The sequence below is a fragment of the Eleutherodactylus coqui genome, chromosome 2, assembly GCF_035609145.1.
Source record: "Eleutherodactylus coqui strain aEleCoq1 chromosome 2, aEleCoq1.hap1, whole genome shotgun sequence".
Lineage (NCBI taxonomy): Eukaryota > Metazoa > Chordata > Amphibia > Anura > Eleutherodactylidae > Eleutherodactylus > Eleutherodactylus coqui.
In genome coordinates, this window is record NC_089838.1 from 298,018,295 (window position 1) to 298,034,920 (window position 16,626).

General features: G+C 47.7%; 1 pseudogene; it reads right to left on the reverse strand.

Annotated features, from left to right (window-relative positions):
* Positions 1 to 16,626, reverse strand: part of LOC136612763 (RING finger protein 112-like) — a 52,495-nt pseudogene that overhangs the window by 21,588 nt on the left and 14,281 nt on the right.

A 16,626-nucleotide genomic window follows, 5' to 3' on the forward strand; every position in this document is an offset into this window, starting at 1 on the left:
TTGCTTACGTATCGCTGCTGTCCGCTGGTGGAGAACAGAAGTCTGGGGAAATCCAGCCTTTGTTCATCTTGATGAGTGTTAGCCTGTCGGCACTGTCGGTTGACAAGCGGCTACGCTTATCGGTGATGATTCCCCCAGCCGCACTAAACACCCTCTCCGACAACACGCTAGCCGCAGGACAAGCAAGCACCTCAAGGGCATACAGGGCTAGTTCAGGCCACGTGTCCAGCTTCGACACCCAGTAGTTGTAGGGGGCAGAGGCGTCACCAAGGATGGTCGTGCGATCCGCTACGTACTCCCTCACCATCCTTTTGCAGTGCTCCCGCCGACTCAGCCGTGACTGGGGAGCGGTGACACAGTCTTGGTGGGGAGCCATAAAGCTGGCCAGGCCCTTAAAGACTGTTGCACTGCCTGGGATGTACATGCTGCTCGATCTACGCACATCCCCTGCAACATGGCCCTCGGAACTGCGCCTTCTGCCACTAGCGCTGTCGGCTGGGAATTTTACCATCAGCTTGTCCGCAAGGGTCCTGTGGTATAGCAACACTCTCGAACCCCTTTCCTCTTCGGGAATCAGAGTGGGCAGGTTCTCCTTATACCGTGGATCGAGCAGTGTGTACACCCAGTAATCCGTAGTGGCCAGAATGCGTGCAACGCGAGGGTCACGAGAAAGGCATCCTAACATGAAGTCAGCCATGTGTGCCAGGGTACCTGTACGCAACACATGGCTGTCTTCACTAGGAAGATCACTTTCAGGATCCTCCTCCTCCTCCTCCTCCTCCTCAGGCCATACACGCTGAAAGGATGACAGGCAATCAGCCGGTGTACCGTCAGCAGCGGGCCAAGCTGTCTCTTCCCCCTCCTCCTCATCCTCCTCATGCTCCTCCTCCTCCTCCTGTACGCGCTGAGAAATAGACAGGAGGGTGCCCTGACTATCCAGCGGCATACTGTCTTCCCCCGCCCCCGTTTCCGAGCGCAAAGCAGCTGCCTTTATGGTTTGCAGGGAATTTCTCAAGATGCATAGCAGAGGAATGGTGACGCTAATGATTGTAGCATCGCCGCTCACCACCTGGGTAGACTCCTCAAAATTACCAAGGACATGGCAGATGTCTGCCAACCAGGCCCACTCTTCTGAAAGGAATTGAGGAGGCTGACTCCCACTGCGCCGCCCATGTTGGAGTTGGTATTCGACTATAGCTCTACGCTGTTCATAGAGCCTGGCCAACATGTGGAGCGTAGAGTTCCACCGTGTGGGCACGTCGCACAGCAGTCGGTGCACTGGCAGCTTAAAGTGATGTTGCAGGGTGCGCAGGGTGGCAGCGTCCGTGTGGGACTTGCGGAAATGTGCGCAGAGCCGGCGCGCCTTTACGAGCAGGTCTGACAAGCGTGGGTAGCTTTTCAGAAAGCGCTGAACCACCAAATTAAAGACGTGGGCCAGGCATGGCACGTGCGTGAGGCTGCCGAGCTGCAGAGCCGCCACCAGGTTACGGCCGTTGTCACACACGACCATGCCCGGTTGGAGGCTCAGCGGCGCAAGCCAGCGGTCGGTCTGCTGTGTCAGACCCTGCAGCAGTTCGTGGGCCGTGTGCCTCTTATCGCCTAAGCTGAGTAGTTTCAGCACGGCCTGCTGACGCTTGCCCACCGCTGTGCTGCCACACCGCGCGACACCGACTGCTGGCGACATGCTGCTGCTAACACATCTTGATTGTGAGACAGAGGAGGAGGAGGAGGAGGAGGGTGCTTTAGTGGAGGAAGCATACACCTCCGCAGATACCACCACCGAGCTGGGGCCCGCAATTCTGGGGGTGGGTAGGACGTGAGCGGTCCCAGGCTCTGACTCTGTCCCAGCCTCCACTAAATTCACCCAATGTGCCGTCAGGGAGATGTAGTGGCCCTGCCCGCCTGTGCTTGTCCACGTGTCCGTAGTTAAGTGGACCGTGGCAGTAACCGCGTTGGTGAGGGCGCGCACAATGTTGCGGGAGACGTGGTCGTGCAGGGCTGGGACGGCACATCGGGAAAAGTAGTGGCGACTGGGAACTGAGTAGCGCGGGGCCGCCGCCTCCATGATACTTTTGAAGGACTCCGTTTCCACAACCCTATACGGCAGCATCTCAAGGCTGATGAATTTTGCTATGCGGACGGTTAACGTTTGAGCGTGCGGGTGCGTGGCGGCGTACTTGCGCTTGCGCTCGAACACTTGCGCAAGCGACGGCTGAACGGTGCGCTGAACTACACTGCTGGATGGGGCCGAGGACAGCGGAGATGAGGGTGTGGGTGCAGGCCATGAGGCGGTAGTGCCTGTGTCCTGAGAGGGGGGTTGCATCTCAGTGGCAGGTTGGGGCACAGGGGGAGAGGCAGGGGTGCAAACCGGAGGCGGTGAACGGCCTTTGTCCCACCTTGCGGGGTGCTTGGCCATCATATGTCTGCGCATGGTGGTGGTGGTGAGGCTGTTGGTGTTGGCTCCCCGGCTGAGCTTTGCGCGACAAAGGTTGCACACCACTGTTCGTCGGTCGTCAGGCGTCTCTGTGAAAAACTGCCAGACCTTAGAGCACCTCGGCCTCCGCAGGGTGGCATGGCGCGAGGGGGCGCTTTGGGAAACACTTGGTGGATTATTCGGTCTGGCCCTGCCTCTACCCCTGGCCCTGGCCACCGCACTGCCTCTTGCAACCTGCCCTGCTGATGCCCTTGACTCCCCCTCTGAAGACCTGTCCTCCTGAGTAAGCGTTGCACACCAGGTGGGGTCAGTCACCTCATCGTCCTGCTGCTCTTCCTCCGAATCCTCTGTGCGCTGCTCCCTCGGACTTACTGCCCTTACTACTACCTCACTGCAAGACAACTGTGTATGATCGTCATCGTCCTCCTCACCCACAGAAAGTTGTTGAGACAGTTGGCGGAAGTCCCCAGCCTCATCCCCCGGACCCCGGGAACTTTCGAATGGTTGGGCATCAGTGACTATAAACTCCTCTGGTGGGAGAGGAACCGCTGCTGCCCAATCTGAGCAGGGGCCCGAGAACAGTTCCTGGGAGTGTTCCCGCTCCTGAGCAGGTGTCATTGTAGTGGAGTGAGGAGGCTGGGAGGAAGGAGGAGCAGCAGACAGAGGATTCGGATTGGCAGCAGTGGACGGCGCAGAACTGCGGGTAGACGATAGGTTGCTCGAAGCACTTTCTGCCATCCAGGACAGGACCTGCTCACACTGCTCATTTTCTAATAACCGTCTCCCGCGTGGACCCATTAATTGGGCGATGAATGTGGGGACGCCAGAAACGTGCCTCTCTCCTAATCGCGCAGCAGACAGCTGCGACACACCTGGATCAGGAGCTTGGCCTGTGCCCACACCCTCACTTGGCCCTCCGCGTCCTCGGCCACGTCCACGTCCACGTCCTCTAGGCTTACCCCTACCCCTCAGCATGCTGTATTACCAGTGATTAGATTTCCCAGGCAGGAAATAAATTGGCGCAAGACTGCAGGCCAAATATAATTTTTGCCCTTTTTGGAAAACGAAAGGCCCCACTGCCTCTAGTGAATGAATTATCTAAGTTTAATAACTGTGCTGTGTCCCTGCTTATGTGTCACAGAACGTGAGGGTAGCAGAGTTATTATAACTCTTGGAGAGCAGGTATTTTTTTTCCCAATTAAGGAAAGCAAATGGCGAAGCCAGCAGTAAAGCGTAGCTGGGTGCGTATGATTTAGCAATGTATTTCACGCAGCTCACACGTCTCCACAGGCGTTAGTACGGACAGAGGCTGGACAAATAGATTTCTTTTCAGTTTTTTCCCACCAACAGGCAGCACTGCGTATATTCAATGAACCTGCGAAGTTTAATAACTGTGCTGTGTCCCTGCTTATGTGTCACAGAACGTGAGGGTAGCAGAGTTATTATAACTCTTGGAGAGCAGGTATTTTTTTTCCCAATTAAGGAAAGCAAATGGCGAAGCCAGCAGTAAAGCGTAGCTGGGTGCGTATGATTTAGCAATGTATTTCACGCAGCTCACACGTCTCCACAGGCGTTAGGACGGACAGAGGCTGGACAAATAGATTTCTTTTCAGTTTTTTCCCACCAACAGGCAGCACTGCGTATATTCAATGAACCTGCGAAGTTTAATAACTGTGCTGTGTCCCTGCTTATGTGTCACAGAACGTGAGGGTAGCAGAGTTATTATAACTCTTGGAGAGCAGGTATTTTTTTTCCCAATTAAGGAAAGCAAATGGCGAAGCCAGCAGTAAAGCGTAGCTGGGTGCGTATGATTTAGCAATGTATTTCACGCAGCTCACACGTCTCCACAGGCGTTAGGACGGACAGAGGCTGGACAAATAGATTTCTTTTCAGTTTTTTCCCACCAACAGGCAGCACTGCGTATATTCAATGAACCTGCGAAGTTTAATAACTGTGCTGTGTCCCTGCTTATGTGTCACAGAACGTGAGGGTAGCAGAGTTATTATAACTCTTGGAGAGCAGGTATTTTTTTTCCCAATTAAGGAAAGCAAATGGCGAAGCCAGCAGTAAAGCGTAGCTGGGTGCGTATGATTTAGCAATGTATTTCACGCAGCTCACACGTCTCCACAGGCGTTAGTACGGACAGAGGCTGGACAAATAGATTTCTTTTCAGTTTTTTCCCACCAACAGGCAGCACTGCGTATATTCAATGAACCTGCGAAGTTTAATAACTGTGCTGTGTCCCTGCTTATGTGTCACAGAACGTGAGGGTAGCAGAGTTATTATAACTCTTGGAGAGCAGGTATTTTTTTTCCCAATTAAGGAAAGCAAATGGCGAAGCCAGCAGTAAAGCGTAGCTGGGTGCGTATGATTTAGCAATGTATTTCACGCAGCTCACACGTCTCCACAGGCGTTAGGACGGACAGAGGCTGGACAAATAGATTTCTTTTCAGTTTTTTCCCACCAACAGGCAGCACTGCGTATATTCAATGAACCTGCGAAGTTTAATAACTGTGCTGTGTCCCTGCTTATGTGTCACAGAACGTGAGGGTAGCAGAGTTATTATAACTCTTGGAGAGCAGGTATTTTTTTTCCCAATTAAGGAAAGCAAATGGCGAAGCCAGCAGTAAAGCGTAGCTGGGTGCGTATGATTTAGCAATGTATTTCACGCAGCTCACACGTCTCCACAGGCGTTAGGACGGACAGAGGCTGGACAAATAGATTTCTTTTCAGTTTTTTCCCACCAACAGGCAGCACTGCGTATATTCAATGAACCTGCGAAGTTTAATAACTGTGCTGTGTCCCTGCTTATGTGTCACAGAACGTGAGGGTAGCAGAGTTATTATAACTCTTGGAGAGCAGGTATTTTTTTTCCCAATTAAGGAAAGCAAATGGCGAAGCCAGCAGTAAAGCGTAGCTGGGTGCGTATGATTTAGCAATGTATTTCACGCAGCTCACACGTCTCCACAGGCGTTAGGACGGACAGAGGCTGGACAAATAGATTTCTTTTCAGTTTTTTCCCACCAACAGGCAGCACTGCGTATATTCAATGAACCTGCGAAGTTTAATAACTGTGCTGTGTCCCTGCTTATGTGTCACAGAACGTGAGGGTAGCAGAGTTATTATAACTCTTGGAGAGCAGGTATTTTTTTTCCCAATTAAGGAAAGCAAATGGCGAAGCCAGCAGTAAAGCGTAGCTGGGTGCGTATGATTTAGCAATGTATTTCACGCAGCTCACACGTCTCCACAGGCGTTAGGACGGACAGAGGCTGGACAAATAGATTTCTTTTCAGTTTTTTCCCACCAACAGGCAGCACTGCGTATATTCAATGAACCTGCGAAGTTTAATAACTGTGCTGTGTCCCTGCTTATGTGTCACAGAACGTGAGGGTAGCAGAGTTATTATAACTCTTGGAGAGCAGGTATTTTTTTTCCCAATTAAGGAAAGCAAATGGCGAAGCCAGCAGTAAAGCGTAGCTGGGTGCGTATGATTTAGCAATGTATTTCACGCAGCTCACACGTCTCCACAGGCGTTAGGACGGACAGAGGCTGGACAAATAGATTTCTTTTCAGTTTTTTCCCACCAACAGGCAGCACTGCGTATATTCAATGAACCTGCGAAGTTTAATAACTGTGCTGTGTCCCTGCTTATGTGTCACAGAACGTGAGGGTAGCAGAGTTATTATAACTCTTGGAGAGCAGGTATTTTTTTTCCCAATTAAGGAAAGCAAATGGCGAAGCCAGCAGTAAAGCGTAGCTGGGTGCGTATGATTTAGCAATGTATTTCACGCAGCTCACACGTCTCCACAGGCGTTAGGACGGACAGAGGCTGGACAAATAGATTTCTTTTCAGTTTTTTCCCACCAACAGGCAGCACTGCGTATATTCAATGAACCTGCGAAGTTTAATAACTGTGCTGTGTCCCTGCTTATGTGTCACAGAACGTGAGGGTAGCAGAGTTATTATAACTCTTGGAGAGCAGGTTTTTTTTTTCCCAATTAAGGAAAGCAAATGGCGAAGCCAGCAGTAAAGCGTAGCTGGGTGCGTATGATTTAGCAATGTATTTCACGCAGCTCACACGTCTCCACCGCCCGTAAGGACGGACACAGGCTGGACAAATAGATTTCTTTTCAGTTTTTTCCCACCAACAGGCAGCACTGCGTATATTCTATGAATAATAACTGTGTTGTGGCCCTGCCTATACAATTCTTTCCCTGCAGTATCAATGGAGGGTGGAATGCTCTGCAGAGGCGATTTTGAGAAGCCCAAAAAAAATGCAGCACAGCCAACAGCAGCCAGCACAGTACTGCACACGGATAAATATGGCCCTAGAAAGGACCGTTGAGGTTCTTGAAGGCTACACTCACTCCTAACACTCTCCCTGCCTATGCAGCACTTCTGTCCCTAATGCCAGGTGCAACGGTCTGCAGAGGCGATTTTGAGAAAAAAAAAATCCCACTGCTAACAGCAGCCAACACACAGCTATCAGTGGCCCTAATAAGGACCTTTGGGGGGTCTTGAAGCCTACACTAACTACCAATTCTTTCCCTACAGCAGCTCCGGTACAAACAGCACTGTCCCTCATCTAACTCACACCGCATCTGAGGCGAGCCGCGGGAGGGGCCGACTTTTATATTAGGCGAACACCTGATCTTCCCAGCCACTCACAGCAGGGGGGTGGTATAGGGCTTGAACGTCACAGGGGGAAGTTGTAATGCCTTCCCTGTCTTTCAATTGGCCAGAAAAGCGCGCAAACGTCTCAGGGAAGTAAGTGAAAGTAACCAGAACACCGCATGGTGTTCGTTACGAATAACGAACATCCCGAACACCCTAATATTCGCACGAATATCAAGCTCGGACGAACGCGTTCGCTCATCTCTAGTATTGACTACATAGGTTTTTTTCTCACCTCAAGATAATCGATATCTGTTTCTTTAATGCTGGAATTCACATTGTACACCTAAGACAATGCAAAAGAAAGACATGTGAAGCACATATACAAGTACAGTATATAAAAAATGTAGTGTTATATAAAAATGTAGACGTATATAAAATATACACTAATAAATGTAAACATATCCACTCAGTGACAAAATAAAATAATGCACTATTAGTGCAGCGGGCCAGGAGTGCGCTAGCGGCCGAGGAGATAGCAGGATAGCGATGTCACTTGTCACGGTGGCTCTACCATCTCCTCCCCCGTAAGGAATGAACGAGACCCCTCTACGCCACTGCTTAGCGGGAGACCTCAAGGGGTACAATGAACCGAGCTGCGGTTCAGAACTTACAGTTTGATGTCACGTGACGCCACCGTTCCTTCCTCTGCGGTGAAGCTGGATGATGGAATGATCGTCAACACACGCAGAGTATAGTTGAAAACATAGCCAGGAACAGTCGGCAATGTTGCTTTACTTGTAAACGCCAACACTAAACACTTCAACAGTACATAAGATAGAGCAAAGCACCGATGCAGGCAAAGAAGGTGGCGTGACAGGGAGGCAAAACTCAGGATGAATCTTGGGCCCACAGTCCTAGTTATCTGTGCAGCTCCGCTCCTGAAAACATACTCCTTACTGGAGTGTTTCTCACTGTGCTCTTCTCCGATGCATCGCATATACAATTAGACATACCTGGTTGCACCAGCTAGGTGTTGGTATTGTGCCCTGGCCCCTTAGTAAACAGGCTCCTGTGGGCCGCCGACACCACGTACCATCTCACCGCCGTGGCCCGCGGGATGGCTGTGTGAGGTCTGAACATGACCATGTGTCAAATGGCAACCTAATCATTTGAATGGGTGTCATGTAATCCCAAATTTCACCTGCAGCTGATCCCTTTTGGGTCTTCATTTAAAAAAGCAGTTGTCCACATGGGACATTCACTTTAATGATGCCTAACACCATTGGTATAACAATCCAGATTTCCAAAAAGAAAGAAAAACTTCTTTCTGGAAGGAGAGCTAATTTGCATCCCTTTTTATCCTAGCAAGTTTTGTATGGCCTACAAGACTCCAAGCGCAACTTCGCGGTTTTCACAAGACAAAAACAACCCTCCAACCCCAGGACCACCATGGGTAAAATAAAGGCTACTTACAAGGTGTGAGCTGAGGAGCATGTTTAACATGCACATCTTTATGTTGAGCTTTCTTTCACCTTCCATATCCATCGATCCTTCTGTGTCCAACAGAAATACAGCTATCTGCAGGCATAAGGATAGAAAAGAGCTGTATGAACTCAAATAGACATACATTGTGAAAAAGGAAATGTATTGCCCCACCTCCAAATAGTTATGTCTTACGCAGCAACTCTGATCAACATTTCCATACGGAACTTTTTATTCCAACCAGATATCCTTCAGATCTGGCAACAACATTTTTGCAGTCTCTCAGCTATTTTTTACAATAAAAGTTCATATTTTTGTAACTGTGGAGTCGGCTTTGTATCCTGGTATCTGTCTCACCTGTAAGCCACCATGAGATCGGCCCAAGTGGTTGTTATCAGAACCCCAATGGGTCCCTCTGATTTCACTGTCTGTTCAAAATTGATCATTGCGAAGTGCACGCACGCTGACAGCTGACACTTGACACAGGTTTGTGTATCAAAGGCAGTGTACTTCTGATTCATTAATAGCATCATGATACATATATACTCCAAATGACGTAGCAATAGAGCTACATACCCCTAAAATCATAAGAACTCAGGATAGGCTCTAGTTTCTAATGATTAACATATGTTAACGCCTTTAGGTGTGTGTTATTAATAAACAAGTAATTTACAAGAAGCAAGAAGAAATTAAATTATACTGTGTTCATTATAGTAGATTTCCTTATTAGTGGTGGGGGCCCCAGAGCTATCTTAGACAGCATTTCCCAAAGGAAAGAAGTGTGGGAGTTATGAGAAGCATCTTATATATACCAGCGTACAATACTGAAAAAGTTAACCATTTAAATGCTGTTATTTACCTGCTGCTTATTCTAACAGGAGGCAATACTAATGCATATATAAGTGTATAAGCCTAGGCTGATTTGAGAAACAATCACAGAAATTACATAGATATATATGTGCATATAAGGGAATACATATATTATTACGATAACATGGTATATATCACTTGGAGCTTCTGCAGTCTTCAACCTGGCTAGAGCTAAGAACCGGTGTAGCTTAGCATATGCAAAACAAAGCAGATCACTTACTTTTTGACCATTTTGCTCTAAGATGAAGGGTCTACTCCATATCCAAATCCCAGAAGTAACTTTGTCTGAGCCAGGCTCCCAAGGAAAGCCCTGAAGTATTTTGTCTTCTGCTCCGAGATCAAATCCCTTACCTGCTTCCTACAAGGAAAAATAAAAATAAATAGATATAACCTCTTTGAATGTATAACATATATTTATATGTTGTCCTATGATCCAATATAATGTGAGCCCCCCAAGGTGACAGGCTCCCCCAATCCTTTACAGGCTGAATTTCTTCTTACAAAAACATAAAAGTTAGGCCACTTAAACAAAAATTGAAAAGTATTGATCCCATTTGGGAACGTTGGTATGCAAAAGGTTTTAATACTATCTAAATATCTAAGGCCACATCAGTGATGGTCACTGAGCACCAAAAATTACAAAAGATTGGCACCATGCCCCATACAAAGAACAAAAAGGTCCCGATAGAGTATTGATAGAATGTGTTTTCAATCATGAAAAATGAAACAGGTTGAACCCCATCACTGGAAGGAATATTTGTAAAGTAGAAATACATTAATAAAATAATGGTATCATAGTTGATGGATTTCAGGGCTGACCTGGATTTCTGACTATTTACACAAGCACGATCACCTCCTAATTCAATCAGGGACTTGATTCCGAACAGAGTTCAATGACCAGAGTTGAGTTCCAGTGCTGATCAGACATATCCTGTCCATGACCCTTTAAAAACACCCCAGGTCCTCTGATACTGTTCTCAGTTCAGATCAGATGCCACAGGCTTTAAAATATTCTTTGGGTTCTTCTCGAATTTAGTAATAAACAATCATTAGCAATAACTGCAGCAGATGTGTTGGTGACTCATTAGATACTTGGATTATTAGTAAGAACATCATGGTCCCTCTTGGTGAGGTAGAATAGAATTGTAGGCACGGAGAAAACTACAGAATAATCATGCCCAAATATGGAGCTTGCTGTGACCACCTTGCGAAAACAGGTTGCTAAGTCCCAAGAATTATTTGCTGACAGCCAAATCGAGGGGCGATTACTCCCTACTGATCCTCCTTGACCTTTCTGCAGCGCTTGACACTGTTGACCACAAACTCCTCCTCAGTATGCTTCGCTCCATCGGCCTAAAGGACATTGCCCTCTCCTGGTTCTCCTCCTACCTATTTGACCGCTCTTTCAGTGTCTCCTTTGCTGGCTCTACCTCCCCTCCTCTTCCCTTTGCTGTTGGAGTCCCCCAGGGTCCTCGGCCACCTTCTCCCCTTCTCTTCTCTATCTACACAGCCCCTATTGGACAAACCATCAGGAGTTTTGGCCTCCAATACCACCTGTACGCTGATGACACCCAGCTATACACCTCTGCCCGTGACATCTCTGCACCCTTCCTCCAAAACATCACCGACTGTCTGTCCGCTGTCTCTAACACTATGTCCTCTCTCTACCTAAAACTAAACCTCTCAAAAACTAACCTACTGGTATTTCCACCCTCCACTAACCGACCTCATCCTAACATCTCCATCTCAGTGTGTGGCGCCACCATAACTCCTAGACAACATGCCCGCTGCCTTGGGGTCATATTTGACTCTGATCTCTCTTTTACCCCCTACATCCAATCTCTGGCCTGAACATGTCAGCTGCACCTCAAGAACATCGCAAGAATCCGCTCTTTTCTCACTGTGGAGACGTTAAAAATGCTTACTGTCGCCCTCATCCACTCCCGGCTCGATTATTGCAACTCGTTGCTGATCGGCCTCCCCTGCACCAGACTCTACCCTTTCCAATCCATCCTGAATGCGGCAGCCAGGCTCATCTTCCTGTCCAGCCGCTACTCGGACGCCTCTGCCCTGTGCCGGTCACTGCACTGGCTGCCCGTTAAATACAGAATTCAATTCAAACTCGCTACCTTCATCCACAAAGCCCTCCACAGCGCAGCGCCACCCTATATCGCCTCCCTCATCTCAATCCATCAACCAGCCCGGGCTCTCCGCTCTGCTAACGAAACCAGACTGAGTGCCCCTTTCATTTGAACTTCTCCTTCCCGCCTCCAAGACTTCTCCAGAGCAGCACCTGTCCTCTGGAACGCACTACCAAAGGCTACCCGAGCAATCCAGGACTCGCAGAACTTCAGGCGTGCTCTAAAAACGCACTTCTTCAGGGAGGCATACCACATTCCCTAAACTAACCCCTCTGTACTCCGCCTGATAACATGCTCTCTGCCCTAGTAACTGCAATTCCTGCTAGCCATCATAAACCGCTCCTGCAGTCATACCGTTTCTGCCGTCACACGGCTAAATGTCTGACCATTGTCTAGGTGTATAACATCGCTCACTGTTCCACTTTGCCATACCGTGCATATCTCCAGCCCTTTACCTTCTGTATCACCCCACCATTCGTAGAATGTAAGCTCGTTGGAGCAGGACCCTCACCCCTATTGTTTCCATCAACTGATTACTATATGTAACCGTGGTTCTGTAATATTTGTCCTTTTGCCTTTCTGTATTCCCCCCTGTCTATGTAAGCGCTGCGGAATATGATGGCGCTATACAAATAAAGTTTATTATTATTATTTATTATTATTTGCCATCTACCAGGGAAAGGTTGCTGACCTGCAAAGGGAGATAGCTGGTTTACAGGGATAACTTCTGGAGTTGCACAATTCCAGTTCTGCTGTTTGCATGCCACTGCCAGCAAAGTTTGGTGGGTATCGTCACCAGTACCAAGAGTTTTGGTATCTACTTCCAGATGCAAGCCATGCCATTTACCAGTGACAGAAGGTATTATTTACCGTCAACCTCCTCATACGGATCCAACCATGGGATCAGTGGAAGACTGCCTTTAGAACTAGATATGCACATTTTGAGTACCTGGTTATGTATTTGGCCTTTGCAATGCCCCTGCCACCTTTCAGCATTTTATAAATGATGTGTTTCAAGATTTTTTAGATCAATTTGTTGTTGCTTACCTCGATGACATTCTTATATTTTCTGACAGTTTATAGGAACACCACAGGCATGTCTGGCTAGTCTTGAAAGTTTCCAAAGGAATCGTCTTTATATTAAACTGGAAAAATGTGAGTTTGAACAAACCAGGATCCAATTCCTTGGATATATCATCTCCCCAGATAGTCTGAGTATGGACCCTAAAGCTGTGAACCCAATACATCTAAAGGACGTTCAACGCTTTATAGGATTTCCGAATTTCTACCAGGGATTCATAAAAGACTCTTCAAAAATCATCTTACCAATTGCTTCACTCACAAAGAAAGCCAAAACTTAGGCATGATCTGCAGAGGTACAGGTCGTCTTTGAAAAACTAAAAGCTCTGTTCACTTTTGCACCAGTGCTGGTTCATCCAAATCCGGAACTACCTTTTGTTTGGGAAGTGGACACCTCTGATGCTGCTGTGGTTGCTGTCTTGTGTCAATGAATCGGAAACAAGATGCAACTGCACCCATGTGCAATTCTGTCTCATATCATCTCACCTGCTGAAAGAAACTATGCATGAAACAAGACACCTCGATCCCTTCTGTTAGGACTTCTTCAACTACTTCCAGGCCCATCCAGGCCTTGGGGATCTATATTAATGGATTTTATTGTAGGTTTTCCCCCTTCTAAAGAAATGTCTACCATCTTTGTTGTAGTGGACCGACTCACAAAAACGGCCCATTTTATTCTCACCAAAGAGATTCCCACTTCTGAACAAACTGCAGAATTAATGATTAAGGAGATATTTAGACTACATGGCATTCCTGATGACGTTATTTCTGATAGAGATTGTTGCAGCAGTGCTGGGATCGCTGCCGAGTTGACTGAGTCCAATGCGCGTTTTGGACATGGTTCTGCACCTTCTAGCTTAGTGGGTGTGACGCAATGTGCTCACATCTGTGGATAATTAGCTGGATATTTAGTTGGGATGGACAGGAAGCTAAGGTGCTGTAAATTGTCAGTTGCTCACTGGCAGTTAGTGGCTCCCGTGGACAGCGTGGTGTCCACTGTTCCTTACTCCGGATGGCTCTGTGTTCTGCGGCTTATTCCACTAAAGCTAAGTGCTTATCCAATGCATAGTCTCCTGCACTTCTACTACTGGCAAGATGTAAGAGGTCTCAGTGGAGGACATTTAGGGGGCACTAAGGAGCAATCATTACTGAACGGGTAGGCAATAAGGGGGCATCCTTCCTGTGTGTGGGCACTAAGAGGGCATAATTCCTGTGAAGCAGCACTAAGGATGCATCATGTTATTGTGTAGGGAAATTTTCACTGCGTGCCAAATAAAGAGGGCATTATGACTGTGTGTTATACAAGAGGGCACTATTATTGTGTGGAAACACACAGGAGACTGGCCAGGCTTAGGCATGTATGGAAGAGATTGGGCAAGGTTGAGAGCATGGCTTAAGGCAAAAAAAATGTGCCACAGGAATTATCCCACTTTCCATGGGTTGAAAGTTGAGAAGTATGGCAGTCCGCAAATGAATGTAACTGTACATTCCTTTAGACAGTGTGTTACTTGAAATATACATCCAGTTACATCCAGTGAGTGGCACAGGGGCTGCACTAATGCCAACCACAATAGTTGAAAGTTGTAATATACAGCTAAGATTCAACTACAAAGACAGAATAAAGCAGTTTAACCTCTTAGATGCCATGGTCAATCGTGACTGTGGCAGAGGAAGGGGTATATTCAAAAATTTACTATGCAGCCGAGCCTTTTCCAGTTATGGCACTAATTAACCCCTTATAGTGGTACCCACATCACATGCTGGGGAAGTATGTATGTGACCCTACCTGATGCAGAGACCTAGGTTGTCTCGAAAGCTTGCTATTTGTCATCATGTTTTCAGTCAATCTTTAAAATGTAATCAATTACAAGAATTTTATAACTTGGACTCTCAATTTTTAGTTGTTCTATCCTAATTAGAGATGAGCGAACCTACTCGGCCAGGCCCCTTTTTCACCCGAGTACCGCGATTTTCAAGTACTTCCGTACTCGGGCGAAAAGATTCGGGGGGCGCCGTGGGTGAGTAGTGGGAGAGGGAGAGAGAGAGGGCTCCCCCCTGTTGCCCGCTGCTACCCCCCGCGTCGCCACGCCTCCCCCCGCCCCCCGGCGCCCCCCGAATCTTTTCACCCGAGTACAGAAGTACTCGAAAATCGCGGTGCTCGGTCGAGTAATTACTCGAAATGAGTAGGTTCGCTCATCTCTAATCCTAATCATAGGCCATCAATTTTCTGCAAATTTTTTGCACTCCTTTGCCTTTGCATCAATACTGTAGTCCCAGAAAAAACTGAATGATATGAAAACTCTACGAACATCTAACTTTTTAGAACACATATTTTGTGTTCAAAATAGCATATGTAGTTCTCCTTTCTTGGTAACAGGGGCATCACTTAAAGGGGTTTTCCAGGCAGCTCTAGCTGTCAGTGCCAGGCTACACAGGGGGTTGGAGCAGAAAACATTGCTCCAACCCTTGTGTAGTGGCCGGCACTTGTAATTGCAGGCACAGCTCTCATTGAAATAAATGGGAGCTGTGCTTCTAATTGCAGGCCTGGCTACTATACAGGGGTTGGAGCAGCGTCTTCTGACGCAAAATCTGAAATAGGACTCTTGATCTACCGTGTGCCATTTGTAATACTGGTGTTTTCTTATGTGGCAGAGGAGCCGGTGTGCGTCTGCTATCTCTGCACCCCCTATAGATATGATCCTGCTCAGTAGAGAAACCTCCAGTAGAACAGCCTAATGTCCTCTCACCTGACTTTGAAGGGCTTTCATAATGTAATTCATTAGAAAGGATTTTCCTGTACGCTTCTCTCCAATCACACTTATCAGGTAGATGGGGTATTCTTCAATTCCTCGACCCAGGAAGCACCGATGCAGGACGCGCTCTTCTAGGACTAGCTGACCATTCTCGGCAACACTTACTAGCTGCAGGGGCTGAAGAAATAAGGAGAACGTTAGTTGTCATCACTTATCATACTTTTTAGAAATACACTGGGGCAAATAATAGAGCCATGTGCTGAAGGTGAAAAACTGGGGTAAGGGGGTCTTGAAAACTGATGTGGGTGGTAAGATAACTACACCTGCTGGGATCTCCATGATTGCTAGAATCTATGGGAGATTGGGAAATGACCAATAACTGTGTGGGCTTTCCAGTTTATAACAAAAATATCAGTGTTTGTCCCTAAAAAAAATTTTTTTTGCATTAGATTTCAAGTTTTCATTTATGTAGGTCGATTCCTAAACAATGATTGTCCAAAAATGGGACACGCAGTAATTTTTCTACCTCGGATCATTAGTCCGTGCAAAAAAAATTGCTCATGTGAACAAACAGATATTAATGAATGTGTCCTTTTCTCACACCATATCTGACCACATCGCAATCAGTCAGCTGTCGCACGTGAAAATCACCCACGTAAAAACACCCTTAGGCCTCATGTCCACGGGGAAAATAAGATCCGCTGCAGATTCTCCATGTAGAATCTGCAGCGGGTCCCTCCTGCCCCGCGGACATGAGCGCCGAAAATAAGAATTTAAAAGCATTTACCTATCCGGCGCGGGCGGGGAAGGTCAGCTGTTCCTCACGGCCGGATCTTCTTTTTCGGCCGCGGATGAATTCCTCACGCCGGCGGCACGTCACCGGCACGTCGTCGACGTGCCGCGCGCATGCGCCGGGCACATCCGCCGAGCCGAAGCAAGGAAGATGCGGCCGTGAGGAAGAGGAGACCTTCGCGGTCCGCTACGGATGGTAAATACTTTAAATTCCTATTTTAGGTCTCCCGCGGATCCGGACGGCTTCCATAGGCTTCAGCCGTCCCCGCGGGAGACCCGCACGAAAATGGAGCATGGTCCAGATTTTTCCATGCTCCATTTTTTTAAAAATCCCTTTTATTGACGATCCGCGGGTATTTATCTACCCGCGGGTGGTCAATGCATCCCTATGGGGTGCGGATCCGCATGCGGGAGATCCGCTGCGGATCTTAAATCATATTTTGCCCGTGGACATGAG